Source organism: Pongo pygmaeus, chromosome 8 (assembly GCF_028885625.2).
Source record: "Pongo pygmaeus isolate AG05252 chromosome 8, NHGRI_mPonPyg2-v2.0_pri, whole genome shotgun sequence".
Taxonomy (NCBI): Eukaryota; Metazoa; Chordata; class Mammalia; order Primates; family Hominidae; genus Pongo; species Pongo pygmaeus.
The window spans coordinates 7575761-7588012 of NC_072381.2; positions in this window are offsets into that span (position 1 = coordinate 7575761).

A 12252-nucleotide genomic window follows, 5' to 3' on the forward strand; every position below is an offset into this window, starting at 1 on the left:
AAGTGGCTGATGATGGAAGCTATGCTGGAAATGGAAGGAAACCAGGATAGGAAGGAACTCAGAAATAAGAAGAAAGCAAAGGTCTCAGAAGATGGCAGGTCCCACTGATGCTGAAGAACCAAATGTGGAGGCTGGCGAGAGTACAGGCAATAAGATCTGAGGGAAGAGACAAAGATCAGAAAAATGCACGTGAGAGTGGAGGGAGAGAGGGAGTAAAGGAAAGTGAATGCCCAGAGGTGCAGACTGTCACGTCACGTGAGTTACTGGCCTTCATTTTGGATTTGCACTTCTCCATGGCCAAGGGGTTTATGTGGTTGAAATGTCTAGCCAACCACTACAAAATGCACAAGATACTGCAGAAGAGAGGCTTATTTTTCTGGTCCTAGAGTTAAAGACTTTCTGCCGTGGCCTCTCAGTGAGAGACTCCAGGCCCCGTGGTGGACAGGGTCCCATCCGCACTGCAACATTAAAGTCATAGCCAGGTGGTTTTTAAACCAAACTTTATTAAAGCTCCTCTATGTAGTTTAATCCGTAGAAAAACAATTCCTTTGAATTGATTTTCATTCGCCTTTTACAGATGGGCAAACAGGCTCAGAGAGGTTAAAAACTTGGCAGGCTGGTGAATGGCAGCTTGAGAATTAAACACAGACCTTGTGCCCACAGGTTTACAGCTCTGTCCATTGCTGCTGCCCTCAAGGCCTTCAATCAATGATTAGTTCAGCCTCTATATTTTTATGATTATTATTTTAAAATAGACCTTATTTTTAGAGCAGCTTTATGTTCACAGCAAAAGTGAGAAGAGGGTACAGAGATTTTCCCTATACCTCCTCCCTCCACATATGCACAGCCTCCTCCAACTATCAACGTCCCTACCAGAGTGGCACATTTTTTTACAATTAATGAACCTACATTGGCACATCACCATCACCCAAAGGCCAGTTTGCACTACGATTCACTCTTGGTGTTGTAAATCCTGTGGGTTTGGACAAATGTCTAAGGACATGTATCCCCCCATTATGGTATCACACACAGTAGTTTCACTTCCCTGAAAATCCTCTCCCTATTCATCCCTCCTCCTCACCAACTGATATGGTTTGGCTGTGTTCCCACCCAAATCTCACCTTGAATTGCAATAATCCCCCTGCATCAAGGGCAGGCCTGGTAGAGATAACTGAATCATGGGGGCAGTTTCCCCCACACTCTTCTCATGGTGGCGAACAAGTCTTATGAGATCTGATTGTTTTATAAATGGGAGTTCCCCTGCGCAAGCTCTCTCTTGCCTGCCACCATGTACGACGTGACTTTGCTCCTCCTTTGCCTTACGCCATGATGGTGAGGCCTCCCCAGCAATGCGGAACCATGAGTCCATTAAACCTCTGTCCTTTATAAATTACACAGTCTCAGGTATGTCTTTATTAGCAGCACGAGAACAGACTAACACACCGTCTCCTGGCAACCCCTGATCTTTTTACTGTCTCCATGCTGTTGCCTTTTCCGGAATGTCGTATAGTTGGATTCATATGGTATGTAGCTTTTTCAGATGAGCTTCTTTCGCTTAGTAATATGTGTTTAAGTTTCCTCCATGTCTTTTCATGGCTTGATAGTTCATTCCTTTTTTAGCACTGAATCATATTCCACTGTCTGGATGTTCCATAGTTTATTTATCCATGCACTTACAGAAGGACATCTTGATTGTTTCCAAGTTTTGGCAATTATGAATAAAGCTGCCATAAACATTGGTGTGCATGGTTTTGTATGGACGTAGGTTTTCAACTCCTTGGGGTAAATAGTGTAAGAGTTGAAGAAAGAAGAAACACAAAAAGTGGCTCCATAGTCAAAGACAGGTTTCTTTTGGAGAATAAACCTGAGAGGGGCTTCTGGCCAATTTCAGTTAGGAGTGCTCTCTCTTACAGACTAAGGGTATTTAAGGGCTTTAGGGAGGGGGAGCTTATCACAGGCTCAGAATATTTCTGTGTGAAGGAGAGTTTTATTGTAGGTTTGGAATGTCTCTGGTTGGAGTTGGGGTTATCTCGGGGTTGGCATGTTTCTGGTTGGAGCGGGGGTTTATCTAAGGGTTGAAATGTTTCCGGTCATGCTGACATTAGCCATTAGGCTGATGTTTTGGGGCTGGATTTAGGGGAACTTAAAATGGCAGTGTTTGTCCAAGATGGTGATGCTCCTGCTCTGTCAAATAGGAAGGGGCACAATTGCTGGATCCCATGGTAAGTGTATGGTTAGCTTGGTGAGAAACTGCCAAACTGTCTTCAAAGTGGCTGCACCATTTCACATTCCCAGCAGCAGTGAATGAGAGTTCCTGTTGCTCCACCTCCTCACCAGCAATTTATGTTGTCACTGCTCTGGATTTTAGCCATTCTAACAGGTATAATAGTGTGTAGTGGGAACTCACTGTTGTTTAATATGTATTTCCATGATAATATATGAGGAGGAGCAGCTTTTCATCTTTCTTTGCCATCTGTGTGCTTTCTTTGGTGAGGTGTCTGTTCAGATATTTTGTCCATTTTTAACCAGGTTTTTTATTCTCTTATTGTTGAATTATAAGAATTCTTTGTATATTTTGGATAATGATTCTTTAGTAGATGTGACTTTTGCTATGTTTTCTCCCAGTCTGTGGCTTGTCTTCTCGTTCTTTTGACAGTGTCTTTCTCAAAGTACAAGTTTTAGTTTCAATGAAATTCAGCTTCTCAGTTACTTCTTTCATAGATCACACCTTTGATGTTATATCTAAAATGTCATCACCAAACCCAAGGTCATCTAGATTTTCTCCTATTTTTTATGGTTTTGCTTTTACATTTAGGGTCTATGATCCATTTTGAATTACTTTTACACAGGATGTATGGTCTGTGTCTATATTCTTTTTCTAAAAACATGTGGATGTCCAGTTGTTCCTGTACCATTTACTGAAAAGACTAGTGTAGTGTTCTGATTTTTTAAATACCTTTTTCCAGAAGACTTCCTCCACTTTAGTCAAGCAAGGACATAACACCAATGCACATTTCCAGAAAAGCTGTTTTCTGCAGATAAGGCTAAACTGCATGGTCTAATTATGTCTGATGTTCTGGGTCTGTCCTGGGATAAAATCTACAGTATTGGTTCCCCAGACTGTACCACTGACTAAAATCATCTGGCACACATCACTCCTGGCTCTGCTTCTGTGTTCTGCCTTTTCACCGTGTTTCCAAGATCTACTCCTATTCCAAGGTCTTGAACACCATCTACTCACTCCTCAGTGACTTCAGCTGCACATAGACGCCTAGGACGGTGCTTGCCTTTCTCACTCACATAGTATAGAATGTTTCATGATACTTGAAGCACAAACTCCTCTCTCTCCTACTGGAAAAGATAACTATCTCTCCTACTCAACTATGTTTCTTGGTGGCAGGGACAATATCATTAATTCTTCGCATTCAATACAATTCTTAGTACAGAACTTAAAACACACCTTAATACAGCAGTCCCCAACCTTTTTGGCACCAGGGACTAGTTTTGTGGAAGACAATTTTTCCACAGACAGTGGAGGGGAGATGGTTTTGGGATGATTCAAATGCATTACATTTATTGTGCACTTTATTTCTATTATTATTGCCTTGTAATATATATAATGAAATAATCATACAACTCATCATCATGTAGAATCAGTGGGAGCCCTGAGCTTGTTTTCCTGCAACTAGACAGTCCCATCTGGGGGTGATGGGAGACAGCAACAGGTCATCAGGCATTAGATTCTCATAAGGAGTGCACCTAGACCCCTCACATGTGCAGTTCACAACTAGGGTTTGCTCTTGTACGGGAATCTAATTCTCCTGCTGATTAGGCAGGAGGTGCAGGTGGATGGCTTCCTCAGAGGGATAAGGGCAACTTGTCCGTTGTCACAGAAAGGAAGAAAGAAATAGGAGGGATGCAGCTGCAAGCCCATGTGTTGTTCCACGGCAGGAAGTCGAGGAGGGTCTCAGGGACAGGAGGCAGAGCTCAGGCGGTAACATGAGCGACGGGGAGTGGCTGTAAATACAGATGGTGCTCACTCCCCACTCACCTCCTGCTGGGTGGCTCAGTTCCTAACAGGCCACCTGACTGGTAGTGGTTCATGGCTCAGGAGTTGGGGACCCCTGCCTTAATACATGCTTGTTAGTTAATTGATTAATTGGGAAAGTTCTCGTGAAAAAGAGTGAGTAAGAAGCTGCTGACCTGTGAAAACCTTTGTACTAACATGATCTTAAATACCACAAAGGAAACTGTGACTTTATCAAAGCAATTAAATCCAAATTCTTTTTCTTGGTAAATGTGTTACTTTGCAAATGTCAAATGCGCAACCAGGAGGTTGTCAAACAAAAATGTGTTTGCTGCAATTTATATTTAGTGTGTATATATACACATGTATGCATACATACATGCTTGTATATGTATATACGTTTGTATATGTATATACGTATATTTATATATGTATGCATGTGTGTAGACTAGAAAAATATTAATCCTTGCAACTTTTCATTTATAAATCATTACCCTAGTAATTACCCTAGTAATGATTTATAAATTAGTCCAATTTTCAAAGTTAAATATGTGAACTTAATGGGTACCATTCATTTACTCACAAATATTGAATGAGGTTAGTACAAGACTGGCATGGATCCTCTTCTCAAGACCCATTTAAAGGATGTTGCTATCATAGAAATGTATTTGGAAGTCATTAATACAAAATCAAAAGAAAGCCTTTGAAGTATATTTTTTGTCTATTCAGAAAACCTGTCCGACAATTTTTTAAAATGCACACGTCCCATCCTCACGAGGTTATTTTCCCTTCTCGCCTAGCCCAGCACTGTTTAGTGTTACGAATATCCCTGGACTATTTAACACAGCTCCTGCTCAGTATAATGTCTTGTTTCCTGTGTGCAGATAAATGCACCACCTTTTAACAACATATTGTTGTAGCATTAGAGATTTCCAGCTTCAACAATGTAAGTTTTTTTTTTCCCCCCATGTAGCCAGGAACTGGATCAATAAAGTAAAAGTATAATAACTTTCCCTGCTTTATTTTAGTAGGTTATCTGATACTATTTGCTTTTTCAGTGTTAGTCAATATTGGTGTCTCCAGGGAGGAGGAGCTGATATCTCTTCCCTAAATCCATTTCTCCACAATCTTAAATTAAAAGGACAAGACAAAGCCAAGACAAAGCCAAAACAAAGGACATGGACTGGTGCTGCGGATTTTTTAAGTGGTTCTCAAACAAATGATAGGTCTGCCTAATTTCCAGCATGGTAATGTCCTTTGCGATGACTGGGAGCTGTGGGGACCTTACCTCCTATCTGGTGCTCCTGGCTGTGTGGCCGATCAGGGCTGGGCTTTGAGGAGGAGTAACGTAGGGTCTATGTCATAGAGGGCAACGTGACCACAGGGCTCCACTGAGACCCTGCAGCTCCTCCTTGCTGACAGCTCAGGAACAGATTTGAAAGCTCAGGCACAATAAATTCCAGTGCATTCTCAGGCAGGAGAAAAAAAAGAAATTCTGCTCACATCCTGGTTTTCTCTTTAATAAACCCTGTAACAAGTTTATTACATTGTGGGGACGACAAACATTTCCTTTCCCCCATTTTGAAAACTTCTGCTCCTTCCCTCTTTTCCTCTCTCCTGGTTTCTACAATGCTGATGTCAGAGGGTGAAGACCCTCAAAGGAAAATTTGGAGTTGCCTGGTAATGATTGAGAAAATGAGATTCCACGTGAAATAATTACCCTCTCATCCTGTTTCTCTGGGCTTCTAGGCTTAAGTGTGGGTGGGCTCTTCAGCCTCCAGGTGGGACTGCGTTCACCTTCACCACAACAACAGCCTTCAAGAATGCTTGTCAAGTGACTTCTCATCAACAATTACAAATCAAAGTGTTTTCCAGCAGGCATTAGCAGTATTTTTGTATGAATAAACCTCATGCTGGGACCATGGTCCTTGTCTGGGCTCTCATTTTGTGTATGGGGAGACTGAGGCACAAGCAAATATACTTTTTGATGAACTTAGTCTCTAGAATTCACTGCTGCTGGCTCCTGCCCCAGACTGGATCTGGCATCTCTGTGAAAGCAATATAGAAAGTGGGGCCACCTGGCCGGGCACAGTGGCTCACACCTGTAATCCCAGCACTTTGGGAGGCAGAGGTGGGAGGATCACTTGAAGTCAAGAGTTCAAGACCAGCCTGGCCAACATGGTGAAACCCTGTTTCTACTAAAAACACAAAAATTAGCTGAGCATGGTGGCACGTGCCCATAATCTCAGCTACTCGGGAGGCTGAGGCAAGAGAATCATTTGAACCTGGGAGGTGGAGGCTGCAGTGAGCCGAGATTATGCTTCTGCACTCCAGCCTGGGTGACAGAATCAGAGTCCATCAAAAAAAAAAAAGAAAGAAAGAGAGAGAAAGAAAGAAAGAAGGAAAGAAAGAAAAAGAAAGAAAGAGAAAGAAAGAAAAAGAGAAAGAAAGAAAGAAAGAAAGAAAAGAAAGAAAGAAAGAAAAGAAAAGAAAAGAAAAGAAAAAGAAAAGATAGAAGGGCCACCTAGATTTCAGTTCCAGCCCTGACATTAAGTGGATGCATAACCTTGAGCATTCCTTCCATCTCACTTGCCTCATCTGTACAAAAAGAAGAGGTTGAATTCGATGGGTCGGGCTTTGGAGTGTTAACATTGTCTGATTTCTAGTTTCCTTTCCCTCAGGACAAATGGCATAAATTTAAACACACAATTGGTAATGGATATGTTCAAGGAAATAAGACACATTTTCCAAAATGCTGTAATTTGTAATGGGAAAATATGAGGACTGAGTAGATGTATAAGGAAAACTGTAGGAGTCACCAATAAAATCCAGCTCTTGAAAGCGTTCCCCACCAGCTCATCATCTTTCACGGCATTCCCATTTGGGAAATATCACTCTCTTTCTTGCTCCCTAGAAGTGAAATGAGGGTGGAAGAGGACTGTTTGTTGAAAGCTCATTTTTAGCTCCAGGGTTTCCAGTCTTTCAAGCTGCTGTTTCCAAAACATTAAACACAAAGCAGTAAATGTGGAGCAGCTTTCTTCACCATGTTGATGAGACAGAAACTCTACTCATTTGTTCTGCTTCAGAAATCAAATTATTGTATCCACCCAGAGACGGAAATTCTGCACTGAGGTCCTAAAATAAATTAACTAAATACAATTAATTTTACTTTAAATAAAATCTTATCTCTCCTTATTTGTGCTCAACTCCTGATGAATTTTAAATGACAGAATGAAATGTGGATTTATTTACTACCTTCTTTCTGGATATTTCCAGGTTAACATTTCTTTTTTCTTTTCTTTCTTTCTTTTTTTTTTTTTTTTTTTTTTTTGAGATAGAGTCTTGCTCTGTCACCCAAGCTGGAGTGCAGTGACCCAATCTGGGCTCACTGCAACCTCCATCTCCTGGGTTCAAGAGATTCTGCTGCCTCAGCCTCCCGAGTAGCAAGTAGCTGGGACTACAGGCATATGCCACCACCATAACCAGCTATTGTGTGTGTGTGTGTGTGTGTGAGTGTGTGTGTGGCTAAGACGGGATTTCTCCATGTTGGGCAAGCTGGTCTCGAACTCCTGGCCTCAAGTGATCCACCCACCTCAGCCTCCCAGAGTGCTGAGACTACAGGTGTGAGCCACCACACCCGGCCTCAAGGTTAACATTTCTTAACCTGAGGTTTATGGACTTTACCTAGAGAGCTTATTATTTTTTCTGAATGGTATAATATAGTTTTTGAATCCTTTGAGGAGAGTTAAAAAGACTTCATGTATATGTCTATAACCTGGGCATAAATTTCAATTTTCTTTTCTTCTTTTTTTTTTTTTTTAAGAGATGGAGTCTCACTCTGTCTCCCAGGCTGGAATGCAGTGTCACAATCTCGGCTCACTGCAACCTCTGTCCCCCACGTTTAAACAATTTCTCTGCCTCAGCCTCCCGAGGAGCTGGGATTACAGGCGTCCTCCACTACGCCTGGCTAATTTTTGTACTTTTAGTTGAGTCAGGGTTTCACCATATCGGCCAGGCTGGTCTCAAACTCTTGACCTCAAGTGATCCGCCCACCTTGGCCTCCCAAAGTGCTGGGATTACAGGCGTGAGCCACTACATCTGGCAGATATTTCAATTTTTTAAAATAAATTTTAAGAAATCCTATTCTTCAAGGAGATCGTGACTTGAAAAGCACAGGAATCACTATCACTGTTCTAGGTATTAATTTATGGGATGAGACTTGTTGAGAATATAGGATTTCTTTTTTTCTCCCGTCTTAGCTAAATTACTTGAATTGGACTAAGGTCTTCATTTGAACTGCTACATGCCTAGGCTTCAAAAACATCCACATTTCTGAAATGTCGGCTTTGTAAAGTTTTGATTGGAGCTTTTGCCAGTCTCAGGAAATCCTTTGTGCTTTTGTACTAATAATCTCTTGTGACCTATTTGGTAAAATGTTAACATGCTACATTTATTGGTCTTTTTTAAAAAAAAAATCCCTTTTAAAATGAAGTTATACAAGACTGTGAACATCCTGGGGCCTTGAACCTCTCCTTTTTGGATTAAATGTCTTTTGAAAACATAGTTCTATATTTCTTCTTTTTTTCTTTACCAAGCAAACAAACAAAAATACTATAAACCCTCTTTTCTGCTATACAACTGAGCCACCAAATCATGCCACTCTTGTGCAATATTTAAACCCTTGTTTTTCTCCCTCCCTCTCCCTTTCTGGTCACCACTTCTGTTTTGTTTTGTTTTGTTTGAGACAGAGTTTCCCTCTTGTCACCCAAGTTGGAGTGCAATGGTGCAATCTTGGCTCACTGCAACATCTGCCTCCCAGGTTCAAGCGATTCTCCTGCCTCAGCCTCCCCAGTAGCTGGCACACGCCACCATGCCCAGCTGATTTTTGTATTTTTAGTAGAGATGGGGTTTCACCATGTTGGACAGGCTGGTCTTGAACTCCTGACCTCAAGTGATCTGCCCACCTCGGCCTCCCAAAGTGCTGAGATTATAGGCCTGAGCCACAATGCCTGGCCCTGTTCACCAGTTTTGAATTTTTACTGAGGTTAAGTGTACGAAATGTTGCCTCTAGGAAGAACGTTGACAGAAATTGAGTAAATACAGAGTTTTAATGAAATAATCTGATCTGTACAGAACAACACAATTTATCATCCATCCCAGGAAGTTTCGTCTTCTACTGGCCACAAAATTAGTCGTACTTCGTGTAACTGCATTAGTCGTTTCAGGCAATACCCTTTAAATGGACACCATGTGTGTACTAGGATCTAAGATAAGGATCTAGATGAAATAAATCAGGTTTTCTTGTGTAAGTTATACTGATGGAAACTTCAATTCCATTTAATTTTTGTATTCATGGGGAACCCCCTGAATGATCAACACTGCAGAAAGTACCAAGGAAGCCAATGTGGGAGAATGGACCCCGTGGACTGTCAGTCTCATGGGGTAGAGGAGATGTGTACCTGTGAAACACCAAGGAAACACTACATGGAAGATACACTTCAGTTTTCAAACACACCCCATGTAATTCAAGAGGAAGTCAGAAGAGGACGGAATTGGAGACACTGACATCGTTGAAGACAGAATTCTAAGAATACATCTGGATGAGGTCCAAGGGGGCAGAGAAAGCCCTGGAAGCCGGGACAACAGCATAGCAAAGACTCTCCTGGGATCACACCATGCTGCACGGGAAGGGAAGGCATGAAAGCGCCTGGGAGAGAGGGAGAAAGCACAGGCAGGTGCGAGTGTGTAGACCTGGGCTGAGCCTCGGCCTTGATGGCACTACAGCTGTGAGAGAAAGAGGGTGATACAAGTGGACGTCCAGAATGAGTGAGGAGCCCCCTGAACTGCAGTTGCCTCCAGAGTCAAGCAGTGCCTGTGGCACGAATGACCGGCAGAAGACGCAGACAGGTACCGTGGAAGAGGGAAGCAGAAAAGAGGAAAGGATCAGGAGATGAGAAAGGGACGAAGAAGAGAAAGAGAGAGGGAGGGAGGAAGGGAGGGAAAAGCAGCGGCCTGTGTGGTAGCTCATGCCTGTAATCCCAACTCTGTGGAAGCCTGAAGAGGAAGGATCACTTGAGCCCAAGGAGTTCAAGGCTGCCGTGAGCCATAATTGCATTACTGCACTCCAGCCTGGACAATAGAGCAAGACCCCATCTCTAAAAAAAAAAAGAATTAATTAAATCATAAAAATCATATGAAACAAAAGTGAATAGCCTCCTTTGGCTAACTACTTACTTGTGACGGGCTTCACAGAAACAACCCAACTTGGTGGCATTTCTTTTCTTTTTTTTTTCTTTTTCTTCTTTTTTTTTTTTTTTTTTTTGAGACAGAATCTCACTCTGTTGCCCAGGCTGGCGTGCAGTGGTGCAATCTTGGCTCACTGCAACTTCTGACTCCCAGGTTCAAGTGATTCTCATGCCTCAGCCTCCTGAATAGCTGGGATTACAGGCGCGCGCCACCATACCTGGCTAATTTTTATATTTTTAGTAGAGACGGGGTTTCAGCATGTTGCCCAGGCTGGTCATGAACTCCTGACCTCAAGTGATCCACCCGCCTTGGCCTCCCAAAGTGCTGGGATTACAGGTGTGAGTCACCTCGCCTGGCTGGTGACTTTAACTTTTTAACATTTTTCTTTTCATAAAAAATGATTCAGTAAGTAGTTTCCCAGGTAATAAATACAGTCATACATTGCTTAATGATGGGGAAACATTCTGAGAAATGCATTGTCAGGTGATTTTGTTGCTGCAAGAACACTGTAGAATGAACTCACACAAACCTAGATGGTACAGCCTCCTACACACCTAGGCTAGAGGGCATACCCTATTGCTCCCAGACTACAAATCTATACAGCGTGGCCGTACTGAATACTGCAGGCATTGTAACACAATGGTAAGTATTTGTGTAGCTAAGCATAGAACAGGTACAGTAAAAATATGGTGTTATAATCCTACGGAACCGCCATCGTTTATGCTGCCCATCACTAACTAAGACATCACTATGCAGTGCCTGCCTGTACAGCCTCACAGAGATCCTTCGATTCTCTTAACCGGCCTCCTGCTGAGACCGAGGGCTCCCTGACATAGATGAACATCTTCACTTACCTGTAATCATTCAGAAGATTACCAATAAACACATGAGTTAAAAGAAATTGAAGGCCGGGCGTGGTGGCTCACGCCTGTAATCCCAGCACTTTGGGAGGCCGAGGCGGGTGGATCACAAGGTCAGGAGATCGAGACCATCCTTGCTAACACGGTGAAACCCCGTCACTACTAAAAATACAAAAAAATTAGCTGGGCGTGGTGGCGGGCGCCTGGAGTCCCAGCTACTCGGGAGGCTGAGGCAGGAGAATGGCATGAACCTGGGAGGCGGAGCTTGCAGTCAGCCGAGATCACGCCACTGCACTCCAGCCTGGGTAACAGACGGAGACTCCGTGTCAAAAAAAAAAGAAAAGGAAAAAAGAAATTGAAGTTTGGCCGGGCTCGGTGGCTCAGGCCTGTAATCCCAGCACTTTGGGAGCCCGAGGGGGGTGGATCACGAGGTCAAGAGATAGAGACCATCCTGGCCAACATGGTGAACCCCTGTGTCTACTAAAAATACAAAAATTAGCCGGGCATGGTGGCACACCCCTGTAGTCCCAGCTACTCAGGAGGCTGAGGCAGGAGAATCACTTGAACCTGGGAGGCGGAGGTTGCAGTCAGCCAGTATCACACCACTGCACTCCAGCCTGGTGACAGAGTGAGACTCACCTCCCCCCCCAAAAAAAGAAAAAGAAAAAGAAAGAAATTGAAGTGCCCATCAGTATAGTTTATGTGGGATGACCTTGATTTTTCTCATGTGGCTTCCCTCCTTTGATCCCAGTCCACAGTGAAAGTCCAGTTAGAAGGGTGTGATCCCAAATGGCTCGGGTTGTGGGAGGCCCCACCCTGCCGAAAAGTCCCCTGCAGCCTCTCAGAGTCTGATTCCCGGGACCAAGCAGCTCAACACATATCCTATTAAGCAGTTAATTATTTCTCTTTGATACTGGCTTTTTTATCTTTTAATACAACAGTTTTACTGTCTCTGATAATTACCCTGTCTCAGATAACTCTTTTAAATCTAATGAGGCGTGGCAAGCCCTGCTTAACAAGGCGACACATCATTAACTTCTGCCTCTTTATTTGTCATCATACCACACTCAATGACTGTATCAACAGCCAGATGCGAAACCCATAGCTTGCCACTGGCAA